Source organism: Spermophilus citellus (genome assembly GCF_964194105.1).
Source record: "Spermophilus citellus genome assembly, chromosome: 8".
NCBI classification, from domain to species: Eukaryota; Metazoa; Chordata; class Mammalia; order Rodentia; family Sciuridae; genus Spermophilus; species Spermophilus citellus.
The window spans coordinates 145,614,844-145,633,847 of record NC_138189.1 but is presented as its reverse complement, the minus strand read 5'-3'; positions in this window follow the sequence as shown (position 1 = coordinate 145,633,847).

The window sequence follows — 19,004 nt, the reverse complement described above, 5'->3', positions numbered from 1 at the left end:
AGAAAAAAGAATGTTACCTGAAAGTTAATTTATTATAAATCAACTAAATTATAGGTATTAAAATCTAAAACAGAAATGAGGCTAGTTAAAAAAAAATATGTGTGTCTATGCAGTTTGGGGGATTGATGATTTGATATGTGACTCTACCAAGAGGAATGTGATCATTTTAACAAATAGAGTATTAAAATTAAGAGCTAGATCATTTGTTTCAGGGAGGTACATTTAAGTTATTCAGACCCTAATATAGATTTTTCCAGACAATTCAGGATGAAGAAAATACTGCAGAACTTTCTTACCATTACGCCTAGCCTAATGTACACGTAACCTCTGGTTCGGTAAGTCTGTTCCCCTATTTTCCCCCAGGGTAGGGATACAGGCAGTCTGATACACACATCTCCATGTTTTGACATAACAGCTCTGGGTACATTTTTGTGATGGTATAGTTGCCTCCATTTGCTGTCTTGTTATTCTTTCACAACTGAAAGGACATTAGCAAGGAAATTATATACCAATTTAAGTGAAATCTATTAATGTTATTTTTAATTACTTTTCTTGCACATATAAAATAATCAAACTAGGGCAAATAGAGTTTATTTTCTTCAGATACAGTGATTTTCATGGATGAGTCTTTTCCTTGTGAAAGAGCAGTCACAGAAGTTTATTTTAACTTTGTTTTTTTTTTAAATATTCCTCACAATTTGACAGTTTACAACATCAAAAATATTTTATGTTGACTCCAAATTTTTTTACATTATTCTTCATATTCATGTTATTTTAGACTCTCTTCTCTACAAGCTCTTTGTTTTTAAGTACTCCTAAATGGGTAATAAACTTCTTTCTATGATAGTAGCTTATGTTTAAATTGCTTTTTCTTAATTTTCTTTAGCAGAGAACACTAATTTTCTTGTTTTTATTTTACCTTTTTATTGGTTCTTTTTTAGTTATACATAACATTAGGATTCATTTTGATGTGATTTTTAAAAGCATGAAATATAATTTGCTTTAATTCAATCCCTAGTACTTCCCTGTTCCCTCCCCTCTGGCCCTCTCCCTACTCCTCCTCCCTTCCCTCTACTCTCCTTATCTTTCTGCTATGGACTTTTAGTTTTGTTGTTGTTGTTGTTAGTGTCATGTGGATATACATGATAGTATACACATGTACACACACACACACATACACATATACACATATATGAAAGTTTGTCAGATTCACTTTTTCCTGTGGTAATCGTGGTCTTACAAATATTTAGTTATTTGGAATTTAATCCTCTACTATCTCTGATATTTCAGTGGAAGCTAATTTTTTCCAGTCTCTCAATCCACTTTCATCTTCATTCATCTATTCTTCTATGAGCACAATTTGAGAACTTGTTCACTGGGCTTTTAATATTCATCTTTCCTAATTTAGTTTTGGATGTGTACAAAAATGGTCTTAGCCAGAAACAGATTCCTCAGTGAAGAGATCCAGGTCAACTTATCCCATTGAATAGACAGATTCTCTGTAGGTGAGGGACGAAAAATAATTCGTGTGTGTGTGTGTGTGTGTGTGTGTGTGTGTGTGTGTGTTTCCAACAGGAAGGAAGCAGCTGCTCTCCTGTCCTGAAAAGTGTTTCCTCTTTTTTTTTTTTTTTTTTTTGAAATTTGTAAGTTCGCTTCAGGAACCAGGTATTCTCATGAGTCAAGGATTGTAGAACTTAAGTTGTCTCCAAGTTCTGAAATTGCATGTCTTTTGGCCTGTGAATATAGCAGAGATAAAGCTCTAGTCTCCCTCCTAGGAAAACCTGGCTCTTGACTAACTAGACCAGGGAAACTCTGTTTTATTATCCTTTCAGACCAAAGCAATTAAAAAGGCAAATGGCTACAAATATGATTCTCCAGGTACGAGAACAATTTCTCAGGAAGCCATGCCTGTTGGCAGGTTCACTGAAAATTTCAGAATGTATTATTTCTCCACATGTTTCTGTAGAATACCATAGGGTAGAATGGGAAAATTTTAAATGGTAATGTGCATAAAATATTTTAAATTTTCTTAAAGGTCATTTTTTTTTCAAAATACTTTTCAAATAGTGAACATTTTTCTAGGGTGTCTTTGAAGTTTTTCCAAAATGATATGGATGATCTCAAGTGTTCATTATTATCCCTACCCAAATATCATATCTAATTTCAACAAACCTTTTATTAGGTATTTTGACCTAATTCATTTGGAAATTTTTATAGGAATGGTGAGATGACTGTATTTTTATGTAGCATATTTTCATTGGATTATCTCGATTTATTTTACTGTTTTAATTAATAATCACTTAAAAATACATTTATGGTTTTCCAAAGCATGCTACATGTGCATTGGATATATCAATAAGCAATATAAACAAATTCAACTGAAAGACATCCTTGATGGCAACTCATATTTTGAAAAATAAAATCTGACAAATCAAATAAAAGTAGATGAATTATTACTCAGACATCCACTTATGGTTGGGGACATATTCTGACAGGACATATCAGAAAAATGCCTCCAAGTGTCTTCACTTCAGGACAAAAAGTCACTTTGTTATTTTTCTAAAAGCTATTTTTGCAAACATCAACATCTTTTTAAAATCACCTATCTATAAAATGGCATGAACATTTGTTGATGCTTCTAAGCAAAATTTTAAATGCTGAATTTAGTACTTGAAATAGCTTGATGTAGTCACTTTTAAAACATTTAATATTAACATATAAACATTAGGGAACATTTATCTCTCGAAATTGCATGTCATTTCTATTTGTTAAGTGCTTTGCTTGTAATACTTAAATCTACTTTTTATGAAATTCCAAGTTTAACCCAAAAAGTCCACTTTTAGTTTTTTCTAAAAGTATATAATGTCCATAGTGATGCTCTCAAATTATAATTACACAGCTCTGCCTGCACTTTATTAATTTGATTCCAACTGAACCCTATCATAGTAGACAGTAAGATCTGTGTATGCAAAAACACAGAGCCAGTTGAGAATATAATTGTGATTTTACTAATCAAACCCTGTGAATTAGGAGCCTTCCTCCTGAGGCTGTGCATACTCAGTCAGGGGTAGAAGAATGTGAGAGCCAGTAGCAGCACAGTGGCTGACACATCCTTAACTGATTTTACCTTCCTGGTGATTGCAGGCTAATGGCTAAATAACTAAGACAAAGTACACTAGGTACCATCTTATAGTTGGGAAATGCACTTATAGGTACTTTCTTCATAAGGAATTTCTATTATTTTCCAGGTTTCCATAGAATAAAAGAAAATATCTCTCACTCTTAGGTAACTAACTGCACCTATTAAATAGGAACGGTACAGAAAACATGTAGGACATCAAATTCTTTAAAATATCTGATTTGGTTAAGTTATCTATAGAAACAATGTATCAGCCTATATAACAAGGAACCCTTTTATTTAATGTTGTTTTACTGTCTGAAACAATATTCAAATCAATCCATTATTCTTCTATCATGAATCATTTTTATTTGATCTACTTTCAAGAAAACATTATGAAGTATTTACCTAGATATGTGCCTTTTTATCCAATCTCAATATTCTAAAATACTGTAGTTGCATGGTTGGCTGATAGCACAGATCATACTTTTAAAATACATGAGGTTTGACACAGGAAGAATCACACTGAAGGATTAAGCAGTCTTTGTAAAGAGGACAGATGTGACCTAGAAGAAGCAGGAAGCAACATGTAGACACAGGTGGTTATTTCAGTCCCACAAGAGAGGTATTTTTCCATCTTTTATGTGTTCTAAGTCTGAATAAATGCATCTTATGATGCATAGGTGCTTGGACACTCCTGAGCACTTGTGACCCAGTGGGAAGGTAAATACAAACACAGAGGAGTTTCTCTGTATGATAGATGGAGAGACAAAACAACTTAAGCTTACCAAGAAGAGAAAGAAGGAAGAAAGGTAGGAATCAGGTACAATAGTGATTCAGCCTGCCATTACAGGTAAGGACAATGTACCGCTTGGGAAAGGAATAGAAGGATTAACTGAATGCCAATGTGGGTGGGAAAAGAAAGAAGAGAAAAGAAGCAGAGCAGAACAGAACTGTGATGGACTGATTATTGGTAATGTTAAATCATCTACAGAAGGTATTTATTGGGTTGGTGATTTAGGAGATTTGGGGAAAGATATTGTATGGCTAGTCTAAATGTCGTTTAGTCTAAATGTCACCTCACAATCCAGCCTCCAGTAAATTCTGACTCCATTTACATACATCAGTATCCTAAAGGTTTAAATTAAGCCAATATCATGAGACATAAGATGATGATACTTACATTTATAAAAGGGAAAACAATATTTATTGAGTGCTAAATAAGGTTTTTATAGAATCATAATTGTTATTGAAGTCACCTCAGTTTGAGTCAAGTAAGAAAGAACTTGAAATCTTTTGTGGCACCAGTGTCTAGTGATAGTGTATGAAAATCTGATGATTACTTAATATGCATAGTTGAGCTCAATAAAATCACATCAGAAACAAGAATTTCTAGGGGAAGAATAATATTCTTTTTTTTTAATTGGTTCATAGCATTTAGAGTGGTGAGTTTCATGTGGCATATCCATTAATGCATATTACTTAATGTGATCAGTTCCATTCCCCACCCCTCCACTGGTCTTCCCTTCCCCCGTACCATACCCCTTTCTCTACTCTAATGACATCCCTTTAAATTGTTCCCTTTCTAGCTTTCATAAAGCATATGACACTTTTCTTACTGAGTCTGGCTTATTTGAGTTAGTGTGATGCTCTCCAGTTCCCTCCATTTTTCTGTGAATTGCATGATTTTCTTCTTCTTTATGGCTGAATAAAATCCCTTGTATGTCTATACATTTTCTTTATACAATCATCTCTTGACAGACACCTGATTCCATAATTTGGCTATTGTGAACTGTGCTTCTATAAACACAAAGACGCACATATCTTTACAGTATGCTGTCTTCAATATTTTTGGATAAAGACTCCAGACTGGTTCAGAAGGATCATATAGTAGTTCAATTTTTAGTATTTTAAGGTACTCCATACTGAGTTCTATGGTGGTTATACTAACATTTTTCATCCTTCAAGCAAGAATACCGTAGAAGAGAAAAAGGCAACATTAGATTTCAAGGTTGAAGTGCCCGTAGAGAGTCCAAGGAAGTCAGGAAAATTATCTCCAACATGAACATAAGGTGAAAAAAAATGGAACCAAAGGAACATTATTATAGATTTCAGGCACAAGCAAGAATATAAAGAAGCTGTATTTAAAGGCAATAATAAAACTTTTAATAAGGCATTAAAGAAAAAAAAAATTCAGGTTCAGGAATTTGGCAAGTTCTGAACAGTCAGAAAAAGTAAATCCCAACTACAAATAATACCAATGTACTGAATATTAAAAAACGTCCACTAGACAGACTAAGACAATACATGATATAAAATTTTACGATTTCAAAAGAGCATCATTCTGATGAAGGAAGAAACACAACACTCAGGACAATGAATGTTTTCAGAAATTTCAATAGACTTGCTGAAGAACTACCAACAAAAGTAGCTCTGAAAGACCAAAAAGCTGCTAAAATACAGGTGCAAAAATACATAGTGATTGAAAGTATCAGAACTGTTAAATGTGGGAGCTAATCTGCATTAGTATTGAATTAAAATAATGCTGCTAGTACTAATAAATACATGATAACTGTAAGAATCGAAAATGAGTTTTGGTTCACAGTATAAACTACTTCAATTCAATGCTCCTTTGAAGGTCACCAGTGATTCCCAGGTTACTAGAACAAAAGTAGACTTTGTGCTCTCATTTTGTTGAATTACCAATAACAGTTATTTCCTTAGTCCCTTGTTTTAAAATAAACAACAAGACATTTTCTTGTTTGGTTTAGACAACACACTCAATAATCATTGATTGTAAATCTAGTCGTTTAGATAGTGTGGCATTGATTCGGAAATGAGTAATTTAAAAATTGAAATAAAACAGGTAACTCATACATACAGGCAAGATTTTTATTTCATATGTATCTTAGAAAGTGAATAACTTTTAAAAATAACAGTGGTATACTTGGTTAACACATGGAAAAATTATAAAATGTAACATACCATCATACAAATTCTAATTGTGAAAGAAGCATTATTCTACTTTTAAAGAAAACAAAATATATTTTATTTATTCAAATTGAGTCTTTAAAATGATACTATTTATTGTTTTTATTTTACTATTTAGTTTACTAGTTAGTATTTGAGAAAATCCTTTCTTCTTTATGAAGGCATTAGAAAACACAAGCTCTAGTGTTGGAGGGTAGAGAAGTAGCTCTATGGAAATACTCTGGAAAGCCAGTTGCCAATATGAAGAGGCACATACACAAAAGTTTAAAATTCCCCTGCTCTCTGTCTATTTCATGAAAATTCAAACATATATGAGGAATAAAACCATAACTATTCATTGCAGATCTACTTATAACATTCAAAATAGTCAACAAAAGTCAAATATTTATTAATATTAAAATTAATAATTGTATGTTTAATGAAATCCCATGACAAAATTTAGCAAGAGCAGATATCCAAGCATCTCAGGAATGGATCTCAAAAAAAAAAAGTGAAATTATGAAGCATGTTCCAACATAATACAAAAAAAAAAAAACAATAACACTTTATTTTGAAGATACAAACAACCCTGTATCCTGAATATAAATATTCTGCATATATGTCTATATTTAAAAATATAGAAATATTCATGGGGAAGATAAGCATCAAGTTTTGGTGAATAGGTATCACCAATAGTATCTCTTGTAATAAAATCTTCATATTTATGTTGCTGTATAAATTTTTTTTCTCAATTTTCTTGATAATTTTGTAATATTTTATGGTTGGAAGTAGAACATTTTAATAACATAGTAGATTTAGAAAGAGAAAGAAGTAATGACTGGTGTGTTTTTTAATGTATCAACACATGAGTACTTATATATCTAATTTTGCTTAAAAATCAGTGGGAAGTCTTAGAAGGTTTGTGAACAGAACTGTGCCTGTCTTGTCATTGAGACTCTTGAATTAGATTAATGGGAACAAGAGTGTTTGGGAGGAAGGAGATGGAATAAAAACGAATCATTTTCCCTTATCTGATAAAGTAGTATGATGTTAAAGTATCTCCTTAGAGTTCAATTCTCATCCCATCAAAGGGTAAGGACCCAAAGTTCTTGATCTTGAATAAGGTCAGAGTGAACCTCAGGAGGGCTCCCTTGTTGCCAGTCTGGGGGAAACCCAAGCCTTGCAGAGACTCCACGAACATGACATCTGGGACCAGCCAAGTTCATTGGAGGCTTCAAAAGCACAAGGCCAAGAGCCAGATACAGCAGTAAAGAAACATCCTGGACATGAATAATGCAGTCCCAGCTGCCCCAAACCCAATTCCTTTAGTTAAGTTTGTGCATGAAAATCTTCCCAGTTGAGGCTGAAAAAGCAGGAGCTGAGGAGAGTCAGCCCACTGTGCCACTGCTGAAATCCCCACCCACACAATCTGCGAGCATAATACAAGTGTATCTTTTATACCAATAAGTTTGGGGTGGTTTATCATGAAGCAATAAAGCTGGAATTAATAAAAATCTCTTTTTCAGTACATAAATTACATAGCCTAGCATCTGCTTATGGCTTCAACTTCTCTCCAATCTCCATTCCTCTCCGTATACTCAAAATAGCCTGGTTTTCTTCTCTATTTCTTTGAAAAAAAAAGTGTGCTTTATTTATATACTAGATAAAGTATATTATTGACTCAAAATATAATAAAATTCCCAAGATGTTTTACAAAACTGATTTTTTTTTTTTTTGGTAAGGGTAGTTACCAGGGATTCAACTCAGGGGCACTCCACCACTAAGTCACATCTTCACCCCTATTTTTTATTTTATTTAGAGACAGGGTCTCACTGAGTTGCTTACTGCCTTGCTTTTGCTGAGGCTGGCTTTGAACTCATGATCCTCTTGCCTCAACTTCCCAAGCTGCTGAGATTACAGGCTTGAGACACTGCGCCTGGACTGAATTTAATTATTTTAGGTTTAAACATCTCTGTCTTCAGATATCATCCATTTGGATAATAATAGTGGGACATTTTTCTTATAGTCAGTTTTTCTTTTTTCTCTTTTGAACTACAGTTCTTTCAACCATATTTGTCATATTGGTAGAACTGTTCAAAACCTACTGTGTGTGTGTGTGTGTATATATATATATACACACACAGTATATATGCTTTATAGTTCTTTCCACACATCTGGTAATTTTGAAGCATTCCAGCTCATATCTTTGGTTTATCACATTATTCTCATAGATTAAATATCCTATTGATCATACTAAACACTCAAAAATGTTTGTTATTGAATGAATTAAACTGTATTTAATCTATAATTTCCAGACTAAATCTATGTCATAAGTGTTATCTGCTTCAGATAGGTCGGATTTTGACTGAAAATCACATACAACATAAAGAAAAGGAGTCCTGACATACAAAGGGTTAATTTTCTTCAACAGAAGCAGCCAGGGAAGACATTCCAGGACTAAGAGAAGAGGAACCAGACAGTGACATTGAAGATTGAGTTACAGACATGGAAGGACATGTTTCACATTTCCTTGGAAAGAAGTGTCATCTAAGATCGCATGACATCTCTGGCACTCTGAGGCATGATGTTCACGTTCAAGGCATAAAAAGCTGGGATGGCAGGAGCCACAAAGAGCCCAGGGCAAGAGACCGGCAAGCCAACTCTGCTTTTTAAGAACTTTCCTGGAAGTCTTCTGTAATATTCACTCACATTTCACCTGGATCACCTTGCCACGCAAGAGGCATGGATATGGAAGCTTCACATATGAAAATCTAGGCAAGGGAAAAAGTTTACAAATAACTGTTGCATGGCTTATCAATACTTTCTGCCAAGAAAATTCCCATATTTAATGTTTCAGAAAGTGAGGTCACAATGTAGCTAATTGGTGTCTTTTTATATTTAAAGTAAAAAGTATATGTGTACATGAGTACATACACACACACACACACACACACACACACACATGTATTTGTGTGAAACCAATCAATTTCTGCTGCTTGTACTATAAAACCCATGTTTCTGTCTCTCAAATTTGTCCCCTTTGAAGGTATCTTTGATTTTGGTAATAACAGCCATGATTTATTGAGTGTTTTCCTACATAGAAATTACTGTGTAACTTTATTTCCATTCAGTATGTCATTTAATCTGCCTTTCTAGAATCATTACTAATATTCCTACTTTAGAAATTAATAAGGTACAAGTGGCCAAATTTAAAAATCAGCTCTTCTTTTCACTGCTAGTCGGCAGCACATTACATTTGATTACAAATTTACTGGTTTCCAAAGCTCCTGTTCTTATCCCTTAGGTTAAACGTGAGACCACTAAACATGTGCAGTGACAGTTGATTGCAATGAGTACAATATGCCTGATCCAACAGGAAAGGTACTGAGATATCTTCCAAAGTGAACAGCACTGCTTCTATGAGGAAGAAACAATGCCAATGAGTGTTTTGTAAATCCTCTGAGAGATATCCACATATGTATGTCACATTCTCTAAAAAATATCTGTGCAGTAATTGCCACAAGAAACCATATGTTCCAGCTTTATATATTCTAAAAGTGCAGTCCAGGATGGGGGGAACTTTCCCTGGTTAAACATAGATTTGTTTGATTGTTAGTTTGTTTAACACTAGTTGTCGGAGTCCGATCTTACTGCTGTAGCACAATGCCATTATTTATAAGTAATTATATTCAATTTTTCACAGTTCTGTAAGTTGGGAATCACAAGATCATTGCACAAACAGATTCAGTCCAGGGTACCAATTCTATGATGGCATTTTCTCCGAAATCCTCACAGGTTGGAAGATGCAGGAGGGCAAAGGGAGAGTGCTGCATCCTCATGTGGTGGTAAGGATAGAGAGCTGGCAATTCTCTAAAGACTCTTTTGCAAGACCATTAACCCCACTCATGGAGGGACAGCCATAACATATTCATCTCCTAAAACCCCACCTCCTACAATCTTCTCATCTTTAAGTAACAGCATGAATGTTTGGAAGGACGCATACGTTCAAATCATAGCACTAGTTTAAATATGGTTAAAGAGATCTTTTTACTTTATAATGGTTAATATGTTAAGATTTTATGAATATTTAAACAGGATAAATTATATAATTCCCCCAAATATATTTACATGAAATAATTTCAATAAATTTCTGTACATGGTAACATTATATGGGCCTATGGGCTTTTTGAGATCATCAACTAACTTTTCTTAAATTTTTGATAGTGATTTTAGGGTACTAATATTTTGCAAATTTTTAAAAACACTAGTGCTAATAAATATAAATGAGATGAAATCTGTAAGGAACAAAAAGTATTAGGAGAAAGAGAACTGATGACTATGATCACAAGTTTCAGCTGCTTCTCTGCATTGGTCATTAAGAATTAACACTGTGCTTATATCATTGGAGTTCACCAATATATTTATAAATTCAGATATATAAGAAACTCATTCTAGGGATTTCAAGCATTACTTCTGGGCTTTTAAAGGAATATTTGTTCCTCTTATTCACATACATAATTCATCAGTCCAATGAAAGCTGTATTTTTAATTAAGGACCAGTGGGGAAGTATTTAACACCAAGAAAACTTCAGAGTCAACTGTATGTAGGAAACTTCTGTTATTTGGTGGAAATTTTCAAATAAGTTCCACTACTGCCCTGAATTCTATTAATATGTGGAAGAATAAAACTATATCCCCATCTCTTACTCTCCACAAAAATCAAATCAAAGTGTGCCAAAGACCATGGAATGAGAACAGGAACACTGAAACAGTTGGAAGAAAACATAGGGTCAACACTCCAACATACTGGTACAAGCACCAACTTCCTTAATAAGACTTCTAAATTTCAAGAAATAAAATCAAGAATCAATAAGCAAGATGGCTTCAAATGAAAATAAAAACAAGAAAAAAACTGCTTAGTAAATAAAACAAGACAACAAGACTGTGAAGAGAGAGCCCGTGAGAGGAAAAAAAAAAAAAAAAAAAACTTTGTTAGCTATTGTTTCAGGAGGGCAGTAATATCTACATCATATAAAAACTCAAAACAACTAGACCAAAAAGAAAAAGCAAATAACTCATTCAATAAATGAGCAACTGAACTAAATAGGCATTTCTCAAAAGAAGAAATGCAAATAGTAAGCAAATCTATGACAAAATGTTCATCATTCTTAGCAATGAACAAAATGCAAGTGAAAACTACACTAAGATTTCATCTCACACCAGTTAGAATTACACTCATCAAGAACACAAGCAACAATAAATTCTGGTGAGGTTGTAAGGAAAAAGATACATGTATATATTGTTGGTGGGACTAAAAATTAGTCCAACTGCTTGGGAAAGCCAGACACCAGACTGGGTGTCCCTCAATAGATGAATGGACAAAGAAAATACTGTATATATACAGAATGGAGTTATACTCAACCATAAAGAAGAATAAAATTTTGTCTTTTGCTGGTAAATAGTTGGAATGGAGAATACCATGCTAAGTGAAACAAGCCAGACTCAGAAAGTCAAGATTCAGATGTTTTCTCCCATACATGAAGGTTAGAAAAAATTAAGGGATTTAAGAAAAAAAAAGCGATCATGAAAATAGAAGGGAAAACATTAAAGTAGAGGACGGGGTTCAAGTAAGAGGGAGGAGAGACAAGAAAGAGAAGTACAGAGTGAAATTGACTAAAGTATGCTATGTGCATGTACAAGTGCATCACAATGAATTCCACTTTCATGTATAACTATAATGCACCAATAAAAAAATATTAGAAGGAACACTGAATAGAATAGAGAACAGAGATTAGGGCAAGGGCGGAAAGAGGGAAATGCAAGATGGTACTAGAAATTTAAATGGAGCAAAATAGCCTACATGCATATGACTGCATCAAAATGAACCTTACAACTATGTGTCACTATTATGTACTGATGCAAAAAATTCTGAATTGGCTTATACCTCTTTCTCACTGTCTTAATTGAGATATTTAATGATTTTATATTTTTTTTGGAAGGGAGTGTACTGGGGATTAAACTCAGGGGCACTCAACCCCTGAGCTACATCCCCAGCTTTATTTTGTATTTTATTTGGAGACAGAGTCTCACTGAATTATGTAGCACCTTGCTTTTGTGGAGGCTAACTTTGAACTTGTGATCCTCCTATCTCATCCTCCTGAGCCACTGAGATTATGGGACTGTGACACTGCACCTGGCTAAGATTTTATTCTTAATAACTTTAAGAGTATAAGCTGAGTAACTATTTTTATGAGCATTGATAATTCTTGCTTTTAATAATTTAACAAATTTTTACTTTTTCCATGTTTTTCATGATTTTGAAGCTGATCATTATTAAAAAATTAATGAAAAATTTACTTGGCATTTTTCTGAATAATAAAAATCAGGAACATTTTTAGAGAGATATGGAACTGCTGTTAGAATACATAGACTGACAAAATCTCATTATATGGAACAATTTATATATATATATATATATATATATATATATATATATATATATATATGAATAAAAGATTTTCCATAAATTTTTTGCAGTTAAATTTTAGGGTAAAAGTTATGTATTTTAATAAGTGATCTAATTTTTTAAAAAATTCAAGACTAAATTGATTAAAAATTCATTATATTAATTTTTGTTAAGTTTGATTATCAATCTTTATTGCTTCTCTAAAAGGAAGCAAATAACATGGGTTTTTAAATAAATCAACATGAACTATTTCTCAAAGGATATTAGAATGGCAATTAAATGACATGAATATAATAATTATTTAAAGTAGAATGTGATGTCATAAAAAAATCATAGGTAAAATAACTTATTAAACTACAATAGCAAAAAATGTCTTGGGTAGCTGAGGCCAGACTCAGCAACTTAGTGAGGCCTAAGAAACTTAGTAAGACACTCAAAATTTTAAAAAAATGAACTGGGGATATTGCTCATTGGTTAAACATCTCTGGGTTCAATCTCTGGTACCAAAAAAGAAAAAAGAAAATGAAGATGTTTCTTTGTGAGGCATAAAGGTAGAATATTTGGAAGAACTGATATTTAAGCTAGATCTTGGAGAGACTCAACTTATTATAAAAACAGGCAAAATAAATGAACGGCCACCTCAGATTAGAAGAAATACAAATAATTAAATACATGAAATATGCTTAACATTACTATGAACCATTGAAGTAAAAAAATTAGCTACCATTTTTTCCCCCGCAAAGAATGGCAGAACAAAAACATTAATAAGGTTTTTGAGAGAAGGGGGAAGTGATAGATTCAGGCATGGTGGTCCAAGTGTAAAACCTAGAGTTTCTTCTGAGTGCAACCCTTTCATATTCTATATTTGGTACGTGATAACTTTCTGACATCCTGCTCCTGGAAATATTGTAGATAATTGCACAAGGCAGAGCTATCTGAATCTCAATTGTTTCCTCCCTGTGTTGACTCTGAGCAATGTACTTCCAATCTTGTTTTTTTTTTTTTTTCTTATTTTCCTCATCAGTAAAATAGAAATACCTGCATTCTTACCTTCACTAGTTTGTCAGGATGATTAAATGAGATTTTCTATATCATACCTAATACCCACTACATAGTAAGCACCCCGTTAAATTTGCCTATTGCTATATTTATTATTTATTTTTATATTATGAGCATGGTAAGATTTATAAGTTATATTGTTGAATAAAAAAAAATGATGTTTCAAACTGACCCATATGGTAGCACTTGACAACGAATGCAGTCTCCCAAAGCAATGATCATATTTTCAGTAGGTAAATGTGCACGCATTCATCAATGCATTTAATATGTTTGGAGAAAAGACACACCAAACTGGAAACATTGATGTCTTTGAAGAAGAGATTGTGCTTGAACAACATTCAAACAAGTCTATGTTTCTGAAATGTTTTAATTTTCTGTAAGAAGGAGGTATTTCTGATGCAATTAAGATAATATGCATACTAAGTCCTGAGTGACTGATGGAATCCTGTAAAATAGATGGGGACAGACGCTGCATTGGTCATAATATTTTCAGTTATTAAGAAATCATGCTCTTCTTCAAGTATCTAGGCATAGTAGTCTTTTAGATGGTGATATGGTGTGAGTTCTTTCATTAAGCCAAAAATTATTAAGTTAGTGAGCAAGAGATTATTTTTTCAACACAGGTGGCTCTAATGGTGTTTTCAGGTTTTTGTATTATGTTATCTGCAGGCCAGGTTACCTATTTCCATTCCAGCTTAGCATTCTGGTGACTAGAATGCATTGTTGTTCACATTATTTACTCTTCAGTGATCTAACACAAATAACACCAGCCTATAGAAACAACAGTCAATTATAACACAAAACACACTGAAGAATCAAACAGCACCGTGTGATAGACATAAAAACACCTTATTAACATTTTTATAACACTCTCAACCGAAATAAACAGACCACTCTCAATTATAGCATCTGGTTCCAAACAATTCTTGTTTGGGTGAGAACTTTTTTAAAAACAAATGCTGGGCATCTTTCATGGACTTCTCATCAAGAAACAGCTGTTCCTTTGGAACAAAATGTATGCATGTTGGAAGTGTGACTGATGCTCACTTCTGCTTAGTTTTGTGTGAAAAAGCTTTACGTTGGGTGCAATTCTGGAAGACAAATGGCTTCAGATGTTTGAAAGGATGCCATAGCAGTAGTTTCAATGCAGCTTCTTGTGATTTTTAGACTATTTTCAGCTACCGTTTTTGCATTCACATTTTACATTCAAATTATAGCTGGAGGAAGACATTCTTCTTCAGGACAAAGGCATTTCTGTTTTCATGTGCTCTTGGGCATCTTTAGGTTATTCATTATATCAATCATTTATCTTCATAAAGAGTTTGGTTATGAGCGATTACTTACTACACCAAAGCATAAAAGAAAGAGATAGAGTGCATCTATTCTTGAATGCACTTCCACAAGATTCCCTTAGGATAATTCTTGTTTCAACTTCAGCTATTAAAATTTTTGCTGAATTCAAATCACCTCATCGTGCTGGAACATGTAGAGACAAATACCCACAGATGTTTGCCTGAAGGTCCAAGCATATTTAAAAGCAACTTAATTATAAGACACTATGAAGTTTTCCCAATTAATTTGGATCTAAATATTCTACATCTGCTTAGTCTTTAAAAAAAATTTAAAAACTTAAAGAAATATTTACTTTTCACATGATTATGTCTTTGATCTTAGGTTAAAAATAACATATATTGGCATTTAGAAAATAATTTTAAACAATTAATGTTTCAATAAGTGTTTTTAATAACATTAAAAATACCAGTCTTTAAAAACACACTCTATTTTGTCAGCTGCTCATTTCTTGTTGCATTTGTTTATACTCCTGAACTTCTTGTTATTAAAACTCTCATGCAAAACAGAGAGAAACCTTGAATTGGTTATTTTCTATCTAATCTAGGTTAACATATTAAAGTTAGTAAATTACAGTGCCCAATAACAAAAATCTCATGCACAGAAAGCTTAACATTTCTGAATAATAAGAAGTATAGCATTATGGAAGGTACAATGCCACTTTTGTATGATTTAGAAATGAGCACTGAGCTGAACAATGATCTCCTTCCCTCCCTCTGCCCCCTCTGCCTGTCTCTCACCCTCTCCTCTCTTTCTCTCACTCTGTGCTCACTCTTGCTTTTGCATAATCGATATTTCAAACATTCACAGGGATTTTGAATACTCTGGCCCAGATTTAATCTTCTTATTTTCTATTTTCTTGCTTCAATGTCTATCTGTTCTTCGCATTTTTCTTTCCATTTCATAAGAAGAGAACACATCTTTTCTTCCATGCTCATAAACACATTGCTAGCATTATTTATATTTCCCTTGCCTATATCTTTTCATTTTACTTCTCTTCCTTGAACCCAGGGGGATATTTTGGAAAGAAAGCAAAATCCTGCTCTGACCAGACGTTGATTGATTAAGCCAGGGATAGACAATCTATAGCCAATGAGGCAAATCCTGGTGGCTCTCGCTGTTATAAATAAAACTTCATAGGGCCCAATGGGATTCTCATCCTTTACACATTGCCCTGTACTATTTAAGTTCTGCAGTCAGAGTTGGGTGTTTGCCACACAGGCTGTAAGACCCACAAACCTAAGCCAGAATCCTTGTTGTAATTTCAGAACAACTCTTTTTGAGTTTATAGTTTTGTTTTCTTTCTTGAAAAGCCTCACTCCCTATTCTCCAAATATAATGTGCTATAGACCTGACAAATACAGATCCAGTATGGCTGTGGCATGGAATTCTCTCTAGTTATTAATATTTTCCTTCCCTCTCAATTTTATACAGTGGTATCGCTCCTTTAGCCATTTGACTACTCTTTAGTGGCTTTTGCACTCAATCTTGACTACTGAGAGATTTTTTTTAAAATTTTGACTTAATAATAACTTACTTCAAAAAATTCTGTTCTTCTTTAATTCTATAACACTTTTATTTCCTACTTTTCCATATCGATTTATAAGTCATATGGGTGTTTATTCCCATCTACTCTGACCTCAAAACGAAGAAACCTTTTAAAATTTCTGGACTAATTCTTACACATAGACGCAATTTCTTGAAATGATAATAAATAAATAAATAAATAAATTGTACTGTAGATCATACCGAATATCAAGCTTTCTTGGTAATTGTAAGAAAATGGCTTATGATCAGGCACAAGCAGAGCAGGGAACAGTTCAGACAGGTTGTCTCCTGAGAGCCACTTCTGAGGCAGACAGACACAACTTCTAGGAGATGTGTGTAACACCACACTTGCATGGAGGCAGCCTACTCAGTCAGGTGTATTCACTTTTTCACTGTAAGGGTTACATTTGTGACATATGTAGCTTTTCTCAGGGAGTCAGAGATCCTTTCCTTTTCAATCCACCTTCTTACTATGGTTAACATATCAGTGCAAGATGTTCCAATGTATTCTCATTACTGGCTTTATAATATTTTTTTGCACTACTTCACTGAAGCTCACTAATACTCTGACCTTGATTGGAACCCTGAAATAGAGAAGAGGCATTTCCTCTGCAAAGCTTATTATCTTACAGATCTACTGATGTTCACTTAACAACTCAATTATTTTCCTCTTGATCACCCTTAATTATTTGAAACAATTTTTACCTGTATGTGGGAACATTTAATTGGATACATAATTTTCTCAGTTCAGATTTTATGAAAAGTTGGTTTCTATATAAATTGTATTTTAGAGATTGCAGTTTCAGCACACTCTGATTTTCATAGGTCATTTTCCAATAAAACCCCATTTTCCCCATTAACACCCCATAGATGTCACAGAATTATTCTTTATGCATTCAATCCCAGCCAATTCTACAACATGGAAAAGAAACTCTCTTTATATCCATACTACCTGGGCTGTTAGAGATCAAAGTTCACATTGTTCAGTGAAACTCTGCTATATCTTAGGAAAATGTGGCTTTCTGCTAATTTAATCTGCTTGTCTTGTCTATCTGTTAACTCACTGAACAAAAGATATAGTGATTAGCATTTCTAGTAATTCTTCTTAAGTGAAGCTACATGCTTACCCCTTGCACTATTGATCAGAGAAGAATTGGTATTCACTTCATATATTGAGTTTGATACATATCTTCCACACAAATTGATTTCAGTTGTAGCTAAGTCCTCTGAAAACTTGGGGCCCCATTTAAGTATGAAGCCTTTTCATTCTGATGAGTTTCCTAAATGACAACTGAACTAGATTCAATTTCCTGTGACCAACTCCTATAAAATTTTTAAGAATGCCTGCACAGGGAGGTGGTAGTGCTGATTCATTGGTCACTTAAGTTGTTGACATTATATGTTAATTAATGGAGTTTGAAAAAAGATAATTTGCTCCCCAAAATAGTGTGCTCCTCGTGATTCTCAATTACATGCATTATACCCATAAACATTGTTTCACTTTGTTGTACCATAATGCTTCCCAGGAATGTCCTCTGGAGAGGACTTCTTTATTCTCGATGAACAGATCAAACACAAATTTTATAGACCTAAGACTTTCTGAGTTCTAGTTCTATATTTATATTAATTCATAAATTTTATTCATATTCCAAATGGTATGTTCAAAGGAACAAATCGGATCAAACAGTGAATTGCTAAGCAGACAGCTACTATCTGCTCCCATTATAACAGAGAACTGTCTTAGAAATGCATCATCTTGATTTATGGCCATGTAGAGTACAGAAAGTCTGCTCTATTGCCTCCTCTACTCTCTACAATTCATTGCTGGTTTCCCTGAGGGGGGAGAAAAGAGGAGAATGGTAAACAAAGCCTAGGAACTAACTGATAACTGCAGATAGCTACTCATAAACTGAGCCATCAGGGGGTACTTCGTCATTACTTTTATCCAAATTATACAGGTAGAACATCCAAGTCAGTAGGAGTCCAATTTCCCTTCTCTACAGAAAACAAGCCAAGAGATTCCTACCAACAAAGGCCATTTGTTTCAACAACAATGGCAAAAGATAGTTAAGTATTATATCTTTTCTTTGAGCTGTTTGCATGAAAATATTGTAATGGTTTCCTTTTGTGGTAACATAATCTTATGAAAACCTTTCCCATCTGCTGTGATTTTATCCTATTTCCAAAATAAGTTATCTTAGCTTGTAGACCTCATCACACATATTTATCTTCACAGATAATAACAAGAGCTTTCCTAACGCCCAAATGAAAGTTATAAAATTTGACAGAGAACCTCAGAAACCTCTACTTGGTGAGAGAGCTGAATCCACCTTTAGACTTAATTTGGTTCCTGGGGATCATGCTTGGGAACTGATATAATCTTCCTCATAGCATGTAACATGCATTGGGTTTGTGGCTCTCTGGGAGGCAGAACAAAAGTTTGAAAGGTGGGAAACACATGAAGTTATATCATTGCATTCCCCTTCCCCACTC